The sequence below is a fragment of the Lutra lutra genome, chromosome 1 (genome assembly GCF_902655055.1).
Source record: "Lutra lutra chromosome 1, mLutLut1.2, whole genome shotgun sequence".
Lineage (NCBI taxonomy): Eukaryota > Metazoa > Chordata > Mammalia > Carnivora > Mustelidae > Lutra > Lutra lutra.
Window position 1 is genome coordinate 104,189,835 of NC_062278.1, and position 17,003 is coordinate 104,206,837.

The 17,003-nt window shown below is 39.6% G+C and overlaps 1 protein-coding gene across 4 annotated transcripts in view; it reads right to left on the bottom strand.

The window, feature by feature from the left end:
- Positions 1-17,003, bottom strand: part of PEX5L (peroxisomal biogenesis factor 5 like) — a 225,798-nt gene that overhangs the window by 47,897 nt on the left and 160,898 nt on the right. The window lies entirely within an intron of this gene.

Here is a 17,003-nt window from a genome sequence, read left to right on the forward strand (position 1 = left end):
TCTTAAATTCGGAAAAAATTCCAGTTTCAAAAAGATTATCCAAATTTGTTTACAAAATCAGGTATAAATTAAAAAGCAACTGCATAACTTAATCATAAAGACTTAATTGCCTAGGCTTTTGTAATTTTTTTTTTCTTTGAATATAGTGTAATTCAGCATCATGTTTTTCAAATGGTGACAAACAATATTGGCTGTGTTTGCCATCTAAAAATTACATTCAAAAAATAAATGGGATACCCTAGTCAACCTTTTGCAAAGTCATAAATATTGTCACTTGATCAAGTTTTCCTAAAGAGGCAGAGATGTACAAATGACTGCTAGACTATCAAATTATGCTATTGTGCTAATGTCTTACACTGAAGAGGATAAACAGGACTTTCTGGGTACATTGAATAGAAGGCTGAATTCTATTTTCCAGTGTCATATAAAACTCATATAACTTCTGTACTTTTCCTACATTTGCAATCACAGTTTGTTGATTATGTATCTGTGTGCCATTCTACAAGTAGAGATACAACAGTAAACAAGACAAAGTCTTTAGTCTCATGCAGTTTCCTGTCTGGTGGAGGGATATAATAACAGAAAAACATAAATAAATAAATAAATAAATAATATAATTTCGGATAGTTATTAGCACGTAGAGAAATGCTTACACAGGACAATTATGGAAGACTTCTCTTAGAAAATGTGATGAAGGCAGAACTCTCAAAGCGGGTAACATATGAGCTGAGACCTAAACAGTCTGGATAAGAGCATTCTGGGCAGAGAATATGGAGATGGAAATGAGTTTGGGAAGATAAGGGACAGAAAAGTCAGGGTGGCAAGAATGACCATGGGGTGGGGAGGAGGGAGGAGAGGGAATGATAGCAGGAGCCAATCATGTCCCTGGACCTTTGCATCTCATTTTATTTTGGCAGATTTTAACTGCCAATATTAGTAGGAAGTAATAGGAGTGGATGTACCCCCTTGAGAAGAGAATATGGAGTTCTCTAGGAGAGCAAGCCTAGAAGCTGGGAGATAAGGAAGGAGGCTGTGGCTGTGGCTTGGGCCAGGGATGCTGTTGGTGTGACGGCAGGTTTGAGAAGGAGAGATAACAGACAGGATTTCTTTAGTCTGGAGGTTACTTCAATAGGACCTGCTGCTGAATTGACTGTGGGGGGATAGGGAAAGGAAGAGCATTTTCCAGGATTTCTGTCTGAACAGATTGTGGTGCTATTACTGCCATGGGATAGGGACTGGTTTGGAATGGGAATCAAGAGTTCAGTTTTAGGTATGTTAAGTATACAATAGATACTAAAACCCAAGTGGTAGTATCAGTAGGTAATTAGATATTCAGTTTTGAGTCTCTGGGGAGAGGTCAAGGCTGAAAAATCAGATGGGAGCCATCGGGTTATGGTGATATTTAAATCCACGGACTGAAAGAGATGATGAAGGAGAAAATGTAGATGGAGAAGAGAGGAGGATCAAGGGCTATGTCCTGGGGCTCTGTACTACTCAGAAGAAAGATACAAATGGATAAGCCAGCAAAGAAGACTGGGAAGGTAAGGCCTGCCTAGGTGAAAACCAGGATCTAGCTAGTATAATGCATCACTTGGAGCTCAATACACATTCCATACAAATTTTCGGAAGAAAAGCATGAATGATCTATCTGGCTTCTGTCTTCTCCGCCTGCCTCTTCATCTCATCTCCCATCACTCCTCCATGTCAGCCTACATTCTTAGCAAACCTGGTGACACCTGCAGGACTTCAGTATGCCAGATGCTTACCCATGCCTGTGCATTTACATGTTTTCTTCCCTCTGCTTTTAATGCCTTCTTCCTTCTGCTCCCACTCCCTCTTCTAACTGTGAGTGGTATGCCTGCTCTTGAGAAACCTCCTCTGTGCCTGCCGTGCAAGGTAAGTCTCCCTTCTATATGCCCTCAGGGGAACAGGGGCTTACTTGTATTCTAGTACTTAATATGCCAGTTAGGATTCTTACTATTTTATTTATTATTTTTAGTATTTTATTTATTGATTTGAAAAGAGAGAGAGAAAGGGAGCACGAGCAGAGCGAGGGGCAGAGAGAGAGAAGCAGGCTCCCCGTTGAGCAGGGAGTCCGATGTGAGGCTCAATCCCAGGCCCCTGGGATCATGACCTGAGCCGAAGGCAGATGCCCAGCCAACTGAGACACCCAGGTGCCCCAGGATTGTAAGTTATTTTTCTATTCCCCCAGATATTTGAGCAAGTTGAGGGCAGGGGTAGTAGGGTAGCATCTCCCATTTTGCTATCTCTATGCCTCACATAGGGTCTGACAATAAGAGTCATTTTTTAAACAAACAAATAAAGTCATGCTTTTTAAACAAATAATTAAATGATTCAATTTGTGAGGATCACTTCAAGTTCCTGGATGACTTTAAGTGGTTCTGCCTTGCTTATGTATTCCCCTCAGACTCCACGGGCAGGTTTATGGTTAGCTCATCAAACCCACAGAGCAAGTAGGCCCTGTGCCCAGAGCGCTCTCCCTGTGCTTAAACTCCCGAAGCAGAAGATGCTTTCTGTTCTGCATATTTCACATCCATATTTTCTACATGAGAAACCTCATTTGACAAAGCTTTAGAAACATCACCATTTCACCACAGAAACAATTTAGATATCACTGATGTAGAGGAGATAAAAGGCATAGAGCATGGTTAAAGTCCTATCACAACGGTTCCTTAGCAGTCAGCATCGTTAAGTGGACTTATGTAAAATGCTCCTGTTCTTTGGAAGATATTTCAAAGATCCTGTAAAAATCATCAAGTCCAACGAGTTGGAAAATTTCGACTGGATGGCACCGCTGCTCAGTCTCATGCTTAACAATGAGGCCGTACTACACACACACTGTCAACTTTGCGGAGCTGCGGCATCTGGCCTGCTGCAAAGACTGACGCGGCACAGCTGTGATGCACAGCCAGGCCCTGCCATGCAGCTCCGACTTCATCGGGACGCTGGAACCAGACTTCTGGAACCAGGGCAGCGGACTATTTCTCATTTCATTTGCCAATGAATGGGCAGAGCAAGACGCAAGAAACTTTCACATTTGAATGGTCATAAATATATAAAGAACAAAGTTGACTTTGGAGCTAGTATGAAGAGCTAAAGCTGGAAATTATTTTTAAAAAATTCAAAAAGAGGGCTATTGCTCATGTCATTCATCCTTCTTGAATCCTGGTTACGGCTGTAAAGAGTGTCCAACCATATTTTTTTCCGTGTGGGGTAGAATTATTTTGTAAATGGTACAGTATTTTTAGCCATTTGCGTTGAACCTTGAGCGTCTGCCCAGAATGTGTCTTGTGACACATCCCTTGTAATTCGTTTTGTTGAAATGCGTTAACTTCAATAAGTATACTAATAAGGGGGAGAAAAACACTGAAGAGTGATAGAGAAAATCTGGGAAGAAGGCTAAGGAAAGCAAAAAAGAATATTACAGGAATATTCAACCAATAATAAAATATATTAAAGCAAATGGAAGAATATAGTAAAATATAAAATCCAGTGGCCAGCTAAGATGATAAAGGACAGATAGAGATGAGAAAAAACCTGAAAAGACCGATATATAGTAGGTAAGGAGGAAGATGATTGCCTATCTTTTAAAAAAGCACTTTAATCCTAGTGATATATTCTCTTTGAAATCATTATTCCCAGATTTAAAAAACATTAAAAGATTGAAAATATACTATCCCTAAGAGCTTTACAGCAAACTGGACCTAGAAATGATTTTGGCAGAAACTGGAAAATATAGTCTGGGAATAATAGCAGTAAGTAAACTTTCTTTTCTCTGTCACTGTTAGAACCTTGACAAGGAGCTTGTTAGATAAAGATTTGGTAATGAGAGAATTTAGTTATATGCTGGAAGTGACCAAAGCTGTGGTGATGTAAGTTCATGAGAGTAATTCAACAACAAATCCAGTCATAACTAGATGTTCTCTTTTCCCATCTTGATTTAAACTGCTGCAGCAGGAATTTAGATACAAAGAAAATATATTCTGATTAACACTATTGCAAGGCATCAAAATGGGTCGCTTAGGGAAGTTTTAGAATATTATTTCTTATCAATTGCTAAAAATGGAACTGATATTCAGGGATAGGCAGCCCTTGGCAAAGGCAAAGAATCAGAGACTCGAAGACCATCTCTGCTGGGGAAAGCCTCAGAAATCTTGGAATTCAGAGACTCCCTAACTTGTCTGCACAGTCACCTATGGAGCCTTTCAAAAAGACAAAGGCCACAGCCAAGGCCAAGAAAATCACAGTCTTTGGGGGGTGGGAAACAGGCATCAGGCTTTTCTGGAAACTTCCCAGGTAGTTCCAATGGACAGCCAGATTAGGGTATCATGGATCTAATGTAATGAATGGCCCCATGTTACAAAAGTAGGATTTGAGGCCCAGAGAGGGAAAGGGACTTTTCCAAGCCTGCCAGGGCAGCCAGTGGCAGAAGAGAATTACAACCCAACTTTCTTGACTATTACCTGATACAAAACCAAGCAAACTTATTTTATGTTTATGAAATCAATACATTTTCATTATAGATAACTTGAAAAAATGTTGAAATTGCCAATGGAAATTAATAATCTCTCAGTCTCACCATCTAGAGATACATTTAATCTTTGTCGACACCTTTGCCTTTCCTTCTGCTATTTTCTCAAAGTCCATATATACTTTTGAATTTTGGTAAAAGTTAGGATTATGTTTATGGAATAAAGTAGGCTTTCTGGAAAGCCCAGAGCTAGAAGTACAGGTTGTGTTTGGGGATATTTGAGCCAATATTTTTTCTTCCCCTTCCTCAGTGGACACACAGCATGAGGCCCCATCTTTCCCCACACTGGCATCTAACCTGAGAACCAAATGGGCTCAGGATAGACTATGTAAGTAAGCTCTTCTTGAGTAATGATGCAAAGCCCAAGTAAAAGAAGACTGCCTTGTGGAGTTAGTGTCACCAATAGGGGCATACCCCTGTTAGGGGCTCTGGGGCCAGAGGAAGCTAGACTGAGAAGCTGCATCTGTTTCTGCTTATGTGGCCACTTCAGTTCCATTATGCTTGAGGGTCCTTGCCTGCAGAAGGCAGAACCTCTACCTACATTTATAATGGCGTGTGTATATTTGTGTGTGCTTTCGTATATGTGTTTGTGTCTGTGTATGTAAATGTGTGTGTGTGTTCTCAACCATCCCAGGCAACCTGAAGAATGCAAAAACCTTAGATTGAATGGAGTATAATTCTTATTATTGATCAAAGTAATCACTGTGATTTGGTGGATCCATAAAATCAAACTTCAATAAAAAATGTAATTCCAGTTTTGAAGACCATACTGTATTATTGCCACCTGGCCAGTTAAAGATAAAACCTAATGTATAAGGTGAATTTTAAATCTGATGCTCACAATCCAATGTCTACTATAAGTAGAAACTAAATGCTTTAATATTAAAAAAAAAAAGAATGATGGAAGACTATCCTCTGAAGATCAAATGAGTCTTAGGAAATGATTTAGAAAAGGAAGCGGTTAACTTCAAATGTAGTTTTCTCAAGAGTGTTCTTTACTTTGGGGGCTGCATAAATGGCTTCAATAAACAACCCATTTCTATCACAGAAGCACACCTGGGTTTACTGGGGGAAATACACTCAGATTGGTTTTACTTACTCGGTGAAAATGAAATCTTCTTTTCACATTTAAGTTTAAGGATCAAATGCTCTATCTATTTCCCTTCTGCCATCAGCTCCAGTAGTCAGTCTGTATTGTATATGTCAGCATTTGCTCTCTAGAACAGTGGAGGACACAGGAGCAGAATATTTGGCCACTCATCCCCTTTCTGTGACTATCCAAGCTTTTTGATATAGGAAGGAACTAGTGTTTAAGAGCCATAACATAATAACTTAAGGTTATTTATTTATCCATTTATTCTCAGATTTCATCATGCTATTCAGCATTTCACAGCAATTCATCTCCGATTATTTGGATGTGGCTCATGTATGTGTTAACACCTTCAACTTGAGCTATATTTTAACACCTCTCTGCCATTTACTTACTTTCTGTCCAGGCCTCCAGCCCTCTTGGTCTATTAAAGGTGGCTGCCTTTGTCAGGGGCTGGTGTGTATCTCAAAGAATAACAAGTAGTTTTAATATAAATTAAAATCAACACATCAATAAAAGAAATCTGAAAAGAAAAAAATACATCTCCAAACCAAATTTCAAGTTCAATTAATTTTTAATATTGTAAAATCAACATATTAATAAAATAAATCTGATGTAATGAAAAAATTACATCTCTGAACCAAATTTCAAGTTCAATTAATTTTTAATATTATTTACTATCTGAATTAAGAATTTCCCCCTTCGCATGGAGCACTGGGTGTGGTGCATAAACAATGAATCTTGGAACACTGAAAAAATAAAATTAAATAAAAAAAAAACAAATAAGGAAATAAAACAAACAAAAAAGAATTTCCTCCTTCTATCAATAGCTCCAAGGGTGGGGGGAAAAATAGCTCCAAGGGAATGTGTAAATGTGGGTTCTAGTTCTTCCTGACAGGTCAACCCATGACCTGACAGTCATTGGGCAAATTCTTTAGTGTCCCTGAATTTCAGCTCCTCTATCGTGATGGGGTGGGCCCTATGAATCCCTGGTACAGGTACAAACTCTAACACGGCCTGTGCCATCTCTCACAGGACAGTAACGGATGTTCCAGAGAAGACTGGGGAACTCTGGGACCATCATTAGGATCTGTGATGGCTAATTTTATGTGTCACCTTGACTTGGTCATGAGGTGCCCAAATACTTGGCTAAATATTATTTCTGGGTATGTCTGCGAGAGTGTTTCTAGATGAGATTAACATTTGAATTGGAAGACTAAGTCAGACACCTGTCTTTTATGTGGGTGGGCATCATTTAATCTGCTAAGAGTCTGAATAGAACAAAAAGGCCAAGGAAGAGAGAATTCTTCCCTCTGCTTGTCTGCATGAGCTGGGACATTGGTCTTCTCCTGTCCTCAGACAGGAATTACACCATCAGCTCTTCTGGTCCCTAGGTCTGTGGATTAGGACTGGAACTACACCACCAGGGTTCCTGGGTCTCCAGTTTACAGCACCACACTGTGGGACTTGTAGCCTCCATAAGCGTGTAAGCCAATTCTTTATAATAAATCATTCTCTCTCTTCCTTTATCTTTATATATCCTACTGATTCTGTTTCTTTGGAGAATCATGACTAATGCAAGATCTAAGAGACTGATGATTGATCATTTGGATAGAAGATATAGAACTGGCTACCTTCATGGAAAAGGACTGCTTTCTTAATCAGGTAGGAGGTATGTATGTATGTATGTATTTATTTACAAAGATTTTATTTATTTCAGATAAAGTGAGAGAGAGAGCACGAGTGGGGCTGGGAGAAGGTCAGAGGGTAAGGAAGAAGCAGGCTCTCCACTGAGCAGAGACCCTGAAGAGGGGCTTAATCCCAGGACCCTGAGATCATGACCTGAGCCAAAGGGAGATGCATAACCAACTGAACCAAGTTGTTACTTTGCCCGCAGAGAGTTTACTGATTCTCCCCTGAACTCTGTATGGTTGTGTGTTTGATGTTCAACTTATTAAACCAAGGCACTGTTTAAGTGTCATCCGAAAAGAGATGTCTCTCATCATTCAGGACTTAGATTTTATTTTATAAAAAGTCAAAACCAAAATGGGCAGATAGCTCTCCTGACTTAAATATAGAACTAAGGACAGACCTATTTTAATCCCTGACTTCCATTATTTGACAAAAATAAAATTTTAACCTTCAGATCTTATTTTTATTCCTTTTCAATCAACTGGGAATGTAATATTCAACATTACAGGATGTTGTTGTTAATATGGAGCAGCACCGTTTATTGGTTTATATGGGGCAACACTGTTATTCAAGAGATGGGGTTTTGAATATTCCAAAGAAATAGTATTACGTTATTCTTCTTATAGAAATAAAGTTCTTAGAAAGTTATTTAATGACTGCTCCAAAAGTAAAAGAAATCCAGAAGAGAGGGAGAAAGGAGGGAGGAAGAAAGGGAGAGAAATGGATAGAGAGACAAAGGCAGAGAGACAGGGAGAGAGAAGAGGAAAAGGTATTCTAATTTTCCTACAAACTTCAGAACTGGAAGATACCTGTGGCAGAGACTGCTAGCTGTCAGTCAAAACATCCTCTCCTTTCTTCTGTGGTGATAGAACTGTGGCCTTTTCCTAGCCTCCCTTGCAGTTTGAGGAATGGGAAGTGGTGGTGATGGAATGTGTCTGACTGAGCTTCAGCTAATGGAATGTGAGCAGATAAGATCTGGGCTGGAGCTTTTAGGAAGGTGGGCCTGCCTCCTCCAAAGGCTCTTTCCCCTGGTGTGGGGTGGAGAAAGAAGACACTTGCGACTTGGCTTTGACCATGCAGGTGAAGATAACACCCTAAGGAACTAGGGAGAATCAAGCTGCAAGGAACCTGGGTCTCTGAATGATGGCATGGAGCAGAGTTGCCTGCTAGTCTAGCACTTTAACTTTTAACAGAAGAAATAAACTATTTGGTTTGTGCAGCTGCATTTTGGGGAGTATTTTACAGCTATTAGTATTACCCTAACTAATACTGGACCTCACAATCATCAATCCCAGTATTTCTTAAACTTGAGTCATTTGATTGCAACTACAATCTGTCATTTCTGTATTGTATCATTACTTACTTAATATATCTTGTAATTGAAACAGTTCTTAAATAGTTGAAGTCTACTCTAGCCTTGCCTAAATTATGTCCATGAAATCATCACCTTGAAGTTCTAGTTATATTTTTCTAATATATATTAAAGTAAATGCACAATTATTAAAATGCTTACCCATTTCCCACCTAGTCTTATACACCAAGTACATAAAACCTCAATATAATCCAAAACTCTCATTTTACTGATAAGAAAGCTGATGCCCAAATGGTAAGATATTGGCATGATTAGAACCAGGACCCACGTCTAATCTGAGACTTTTCCCACATACATTATTATACTTCCTCGCCTTTTTCATGTAAGTTTAACATATGATTCCTGAGTACAGAGCCTTCCAACAAATGGTTTAAATTACTTTTAACTATAGTCTCACAGATCTTTAGAGAATCCCTTTGAAGAGGAAGGGATAAAATTATTGTCCAGGTCTAATCAATGCATACAGCATAGAGCAGTCTGTAACTGCTCAAGGCTGGCTGAGATGGAGTTTCTATCTTTTCATGTTCACTTTCTTTAGCATTAATTTGCTCATGAGATCATGTCCAGAACGCAGATCCTATATTTCTCTGATTTGAAGTTAGGGGAATTTATCCAAGCTACTTTTTGGTCTGGACCTTGTCTATAAATACGATGTTCTATGGGTAACTGAACCAATCTGTACCCACATGGTTAGAATGCGTCAAGTCAAAGATTTTATTTGTTTAGTATTTACACAGTAGATATCAAGGAGCAGTGAAAAAATATGGTTACTATCCATAGCACTAAATTAAAAAAATTAGTGCCACACTCTAAATAACCCTCATCCTTTAAATAGACCATTTACCCATAAATTTATCTGAGACTATCTTATACCTCTTTATACTTTCATCAGTATCACCTATGAGGGTTTATCACAAGCCACTGCAATAATTCTTATCTATGCTTCATATTGTTTTGGAAATCAACTTCTGTTTGTTTAAAACAAAAGAAATTGAATCAGTATGAGAGAAAAGGAACTTTGGTCAATTTCCCAATGCACAGTATCTCAAGTTTGCAGAATACATCTAATCTCTATGTAATCTATCTACAATATGACATGAGAAGCCTGTCAGCTAACATGACATCATAAGAGTTAGGAAATCTGTATCCTTGCAGTTAATCCCAAGATTCCTTCAATGTTGCCCAAACAAAGCTTTCAGACATTTTCAAAAGATTTTCTATTTTCTGGATACCAAATCTAAGCCAGAATGATTTAAGTAGTGTTTGATCCATTAATCTCTTCTACAGACTTCAAAGAGGTGACACTGTCATACAAAGCAAGAGGAAGCACGAGGTGGTGGTAGAGGCAAATCATCTTCATGGTGGGAGGGCACCCAAGTCAGCAGTGCTTGACATAATCTTTTATTAATAAAATCAGTTCAAGAATGGTCTCCAATTTCCTTCAGTCATTTCGTATTTCTGAGGTGCCTATCAGATCTATGGTACACATGCACAGAATCACTTCAGGTGAAAACAAAACTTCTATATGGAAAGAGCTTTTCAGTTTACATCACCAGAACTGAATTTAGCTGTTGAGTTGTTTTGAACGTGACATCTCCTAGTTAAACTTAGCAGAGAGATAAAGAAGGTCACCCATGTTTCTAGAACAAGGAATACAAGTAAACATTAAAGTCTTTTACTATTCATGTTCTTAAACAGTAATTACCAGTTTGCCTATGATTTATCATACAGCACTGCTGGAAGAAAGTTAGCCCAAAGCCTAAAGAGAAATTATCTTGAGGGCTGTGTCCCTTGTGATAGGACATAGAAATGGAAAAATGTGGCTTGTCATAAAGGGTGGTCTATGCACTGTGAAGAAGAAAAGGCAAGACCCTGACCAGATCCTTGGTGAAGGGATGAATATGTCCCTAAGGAACATGGACTGTCACAAAAAGATCTTTCTTCATATTCCTTTGGTGATTGGAGAAGATAAGTTGAGGACTGGTTAAAAAGTGGGAAAACTCTATAAATGGGAGGGATTGGTCTGCACCAGACTCTGAAAGACTACATTCTAGGATGAATGCATGCCTTCTTTCTATGCTACAAGGGTAATCCTTCCATTTTTGAAGAACCCAATGCATTGGGGATGGAGATGAGGCAAAGAGTATGGAATAGAGTATGGAGGAGTAGAATAATGCGATAATTATCTACCCCCTTAGCAAATTACCCCAACACATAGCAACTTAAAAAAAAAAAAAAAAACAACACAAAACATTTACACTTTCTGAGGGACAGTAATTTGGGAATAGTTTAGCTGGGTGATTCTTACTTGGGGTATCTCCTAAGGTGGAATTAAGCTGCTGGCTGGGACTGCAGTCATCTCAAGGCTTAATGGGGTTTGCAAGGGATCCACTTAAAAGATGGCTCACACACGTGGCTGTTGACAGGAGGCCTCAGGTCCTCACTGGCTGTTGGTAGAATGTGTGGTTCTTCACCTGCTAAGGGTTCTCATGACATGGCAGCTGTATTTCCTCCAGAAGAAGGGAAGAAGTGAAGCATAGAAGAAGAAGAAGTATGGCGAAAGAGAGAACAAGGAGGAGGCCACAGTACCTTTTATGACCTAATCTTTAAAGTTACCACTATGACTTCCACTTATTCTGTTTATTTTTTTAAAAGATTCATTTATTAGAGAAAGAAGAAGAGATATGGAGGGTGCATGAGTGCACAGGGGGAAAGGTGCAGAGGGAGAGGGAAAGAGAAACTTAAGCAGACTCCATGCTGAGGGCGGAGCCAGAGTGGGGCTCGATCTAATGACTCTGAGATCATGACCTGAGCCAAAACCAAGAGTAAGACACTCAACTGACTGTATCCACCTGGGTGCCCCCACTTTGTTCTATTTATTCAAAGTGAATCACTAACCCCAGCCCAAACTCAAAGGGAGTAGAACTAAGCTCCATATTTTGAAGGGTATGTCAAGGAATTTGTGGACATTTTAAACTACCACAAGCGATATCACAAGCAAGGCTCAATGGGAAGAGAATCGAAGTCTGGGGAAAAATCAGAGCTCTAGAATTTAGAGGTTTTACTAGAATTTAATAGACTCAGTTAACCAAAAGGATTTAAAATTGCACTTGCGGTTCTTTTTCTTGCCTCTGACAACTGTATTTCCCTTTGTCCATGCATCTTCATTTTTTCTCATTCACATATTTTATTATTCTTTTTCAAAATTTGCTCACAAGAAGTCCTCCCTTAGGGTGTAAGCAGAGCTGTGAAAACATTGATTAAAATGCCCACCACAAGCATTATAATAGTATTGGAGCCAAGCAAAATGTGACTTTGGCTTCATGGACACAAGTTCATCTCCTTTCTATTAGTTAAGTTTGCGATGTTTTTCAAGCACCCATTAAAGAAGAGATGTTTGTGGAATAGACGCATTGGAGGAATCAATTCCTACTTTGTCCCTTTATTTATCTGGCAAATATTCGTGGGGTCTTGCTCTGTACCCGACTCTGAAAGCTGCTGAGAGCACAAGGAAGGACGCCACACGGTTCTGCCTGTGAAGAGGTCAACGTTTCCTGTGGAGACGGCCGTGTAAACCTAGAGGAACTCTGTCATGTGATAAGCTCTGCTTGCCTGATCTCTGGAGCTGGGTGCATATACCTGTGATTCTTCTAGCTTTTTAAGGGCAGAGGCTGGCTTATTCAATTTTCTATTCCTAGCACCCAACCCATAGAAGGAGCTTAAGCATGTCTGATAATTTCTTGCTAAATCCAGTTAATTTGAAGGCTGAGGCACCTAGAGAGACTAACTAGCTAAATACAATACTACCAGATGCTGGTTCTTTCCTTCCTTGCTAACAGTGGTTAAGGATGTATTTTTCGTGTGTGGTTGCAGGTGGATTGACTGCCCACGTGACCTTCTCTCTCCTCCACAAGGGCAACACAGTTCTCTCTAGGGACCTCCATTCTTGGGAGGCAGCTGCTGGTCTCACTGAGCTCCCAGGGCTCCTTCCCTGCTTCTCACTTCTGAGACTCCTTGTGCATCCTTCCTAGGGACCTGTTGTAGCTGACAGAGTGTTTAGGATGCTGGCTAGAAAGAAAATCCAAGAGGAAGCACAGAGTAAGCTCCTTTCCTTCTTGTTCAGGGGAATTTTTTTAAAGCCTAGAATGGGAATATTTGGTTCTTAGTTCTAAAATGACAATACTTTGAGTGGAGATGAATTTTTGGTGATTTTTCAATAAAATGTAAGCTATAGAGACAAAGCCTCCTTCCTAAAAAAGCCTCACCAGATCTAACAGTTCCATTTGAGCCTAAGCAATGTCAGCCTTTGCACATAAACAGGTTCCCAGCTCAGTGAAGCTATGCAGTAAAAGTGCATGTGGCATTAGATGTCTTTTCTCTTGTAGAAGAGACTGTATTTTAGGGCATTTTGGCTCAAACCTTAGTAGAACTGTATATTGTCAGGGATTATGTAGCATATGTAAAAACTAGTTCATGCCATGTAAAATATAAAACATGGCAAGGATTGATGGGTGCTACCTGCATTGTTTTAAATATGACTCACTGGGGCACCTGGGTGGCTCAGCGGGTTAATCCTCTGCCTTTGGCTCAGGTCATGATCCCAGGGTCCTGGGATCGAGCCCCATATTGGGCTCTCTGCTCAGTGGGGCGCCTGCTTCCCTCTCCCTCTCTGCCTGCCTCTCTGCCTACTTGTGATCTCTCTCTCTCTGTCAAATAAATTAAAAAAAAAAAATCTTTAAAAAAAAATATGACTCACTGACCGACGCTGAGACCACAACAACCACAGAGGATATCTCCGCATAGCCCCTGGCAGAAATCCATAGGCCACAGACAGAACTGGTTCTATCAAGCGGAAAATGTAAATACTAAATAATTTAGGAAGTGAAAAGGTACTTTATAGGCAACAACAGATAAAAAGAAGTGCTGCTCACATTAGGTGATTAATAACCAGCCAGCCAGCCATTAATTCAGCAAATATTTACTGAATCCTCACCAGGTACCAGATATTGTTCTAGATTTGGGGTACAGTGGTAAATAAGAGACAAGCCCCCCTTTCTTAGGGTGGTTATATTTTAAAGTAAAAAGATAGACAACACACAGACAAAAACAAACAAGAGAAGACCCAGTGATAAATATAAGGATGAAGGAACTCCAGGTGCTGTAATAGCAACTGGGTGGTCAGGTTCAGCTTTTCAAAAGCAGTGGCCCTCGAGCTAAAATTTGTATGACAAGAAGGAACCTGCCACATGAAGATCTGGGGAAGCATGTCCCTGCAGAACACAGAGCAGGGACAGTGAGCAAGGAGGTTGTCCTGTGAGAGGACAAGAGTGTGCCCCTGGGGCTCATGGGTGACTGAGGAGCAGAAGGAGCTGGAAAGAGGAGCAGGTGTCATGTCAAGAGGCAGGATGATGACCAAAAAAGGACTTGAAAATGGAATAAAATGTTAGATAGAAGGAATACTGGAATCAGATGATATAAAAATGTAAGTGAGAGGTTTTGGAAAAACTTGCCATGCTCCAGGCATGATTTTCATCTGGGTTTCACTAGTGTTTAAAACCATCTCTAATGAGGCCAATCTGTAGCACCATTCTTTACTTGTTTTGAAATGAAGAATGAGGCATTTCAAGTTCTTTTAAGAATTTTATATCCCACTACAGTGTCTGTAACTTACCACTTTCTCCTTGATTACCAACATAACACATGTTTATGATGGAACATTTGGAAAATACGGATAAGCTAGTGGAAGAAAAAAAACCACTCCAAAGTCAGCCACCTGATAAAACTACTGTCAACATTTGGGCACAGATTTTCTTTATGCTTATACAGGGCAGTGACATGGGCTCTGGAGTCCAGGTGAAAATCATGGCTTCGAAACTTGCTAAATGAGTGCTACTCATTTTTCAATCAATCTCAACTGTTTATAAGATGCCACATAACTATGGGGTGCCTGGGTGGCTCAGTGGTTTAAAGGCTCTGCCTTTGGCTCAGGTCATGATCCCAAGGTCCTGGGCTCGAGCGCTGCATCAGGCTTTCTGCTCAGCAGGGAATCTGCTTGCCTGCCTCTCTGCCTGCCTCTCTGCTGACTTGTGATCTCTCTCTGTCAAATAATTAAACAAAGTCTTTAAAAAAAAAAACCGCCACATAACTGAAATCTCCTTAAGCCTCAGTCTTCTCATCTGCAAAATGGGAATAGTAATGTTATCTTCTTTGTAGGACTACTATGAGGATTAAATAAGATCATCCATATAGTGCTCCTGACTGGTACCCTGTATGTACTTCTAACATGTTAGGTACTATGCCATTATCATTTTGCAAAGTTGGGACCATATTGTAAGACTGTCAGTAAATACATTCTTATTCCAATCATCAGTAGACATTTTTACCTGATCTTAAGTATTTTTCCATAATGTAGTTTTTAATGGTTACACAGCATTTTCCTAGAGAGATATAATTTAGTTAATTCCCAGTTATGGGACACTGGGGCTGTTTCCAAATTTTCACTATTTAAAAAAATATTGTAAACTTTCCTGGTTATTTCTCTAGGATAAATTGTAAGGTGTGGCTGGGTCAAAGGGCATGTGTATTTGGAGGCATTTCATCCTATCTTCTGCTGGGAATTAAATTATACCCTTGGATAAGAATAATGTTGGGAAGTAAATAGTCCATAAACATGTGCAATTTTGTAGGTCTGATTTCCCATCAACTTAGTGAAACACTCCCTTCTACCCCTTGCCTTTTCTCTCCACATCTGTTCCTACCTTCTGGTCAGCAGCAACCTCCTTCATTCCCTAAGGAACCTTCTCAGTTCCAGGCTTGCAGATGAGCCAATTTGCTTATAATTTTCTGATCTGCTGAGAATTCTGTACTTCCTATTCATTTCCCTTGAAGCCATAAACTCATAGGGTTTTAGTATATTAGAAATGCAAGCCCCTCATCTTACAGATGAGGAAACTAAAGTAGGCAGAGCAAATGGTCCGTCCAAGCTGGTCCTCTGGTCCATGCTCTCAGACAGCTAGGCGGTATTGTCTCATTTCGTTGTCTCTAGTACCTGATGCAGCAGTCAGCATGTGCAGACAGCCAGTCTTTCTTTCTTTCTTTTTTTTTTCCCCAAGTTTTTATTTATTTATTTGACAGGGAGAGAAAGAGAGAGAGAGATCACAAGTAGGCAGAGAGGCAGGCAGAGAGAGAGGAGGGGAAGCTTCCTGCTGAGCAGAGAGCCCGATGCGGGGCTCGATTCCAGGATCCTGGGATCATGACCTAAGCCAAAGGCAGAGGCTTAACCCACTAAGCCACCCAGGGGCCCCTAGCCAGTATTTCTTGTTGAATGAATGATTACTTGAATAACTTACAACCTCCAAGGATTCTAAGCTGGAAAGGATCATAGACATGTGGAAACTGAAGCCTATATTGGTTAATGTAATGTATGTCATCATGTAGCTATTAGTGGCAAGTTGGAATAACACATCAGGCTCTCAATTCCCAGGAGAGTCAAGGAGACACCAAGAGAAGACAAGCCTTCGTGGGCTCAGGTGGGCATCATTTAGAGAAGGGACTAAACTAATTCTGCCTTGGTCCAGAGAGAGCAAAGCCAACACTAAGGAAAACTGGAAGTTGCTGGTAGGCCAATTTCAACATAATATAGGGAAGAGGTTTTTAAGTAGTTAGAACTATTAAAATGGAAGCAGGTTTTCTTGAAAAGAATTTGCCACTAATTTGAAGTATTCAAGTAGAAACAGAGAAGGTTTGAATAAATAATTCAAGTACATTTGAAAAGAAAAATTTTTATTTTATATGCCTGGTTGGGATATATGACTTCTAAGGCCTCCACCAAAACTAAAATTAAATGATTTTATGAATATATGTATACACACACAGGCACACACACAGATAAATGAATAATTTTGTAATTAAGACTTCTGAGGTTAAACCCATTGCTTTTCTGGGACCAGATAAATTCTAATGTCTTTATTGATTCAAGATTCTATGATTCTATATCATCTTCTATTTAGTGATAATTCAGTGTGGTACACATAGTAGGAGTTCAAAAGATGAATTTAATTAGCTCCAAAGTCTGGAAAAATCTACATTTAAGATAAGTTCAGTACAGGCTCTGTGTAGGTGAACAAGTTGATTGAACTCATCTCGTCTCAATCAAATATATCAGTTGATTACACAAGAACACTAAGGCATTAATTTTTTTAAATTAGAAAAGGATAAAATTAAAAGAAGAAATCTGGGTGGATTGTATTGTGATGAGATAAGGTGGTTTTCTCACTGGATTGCTGAATATGGTATGG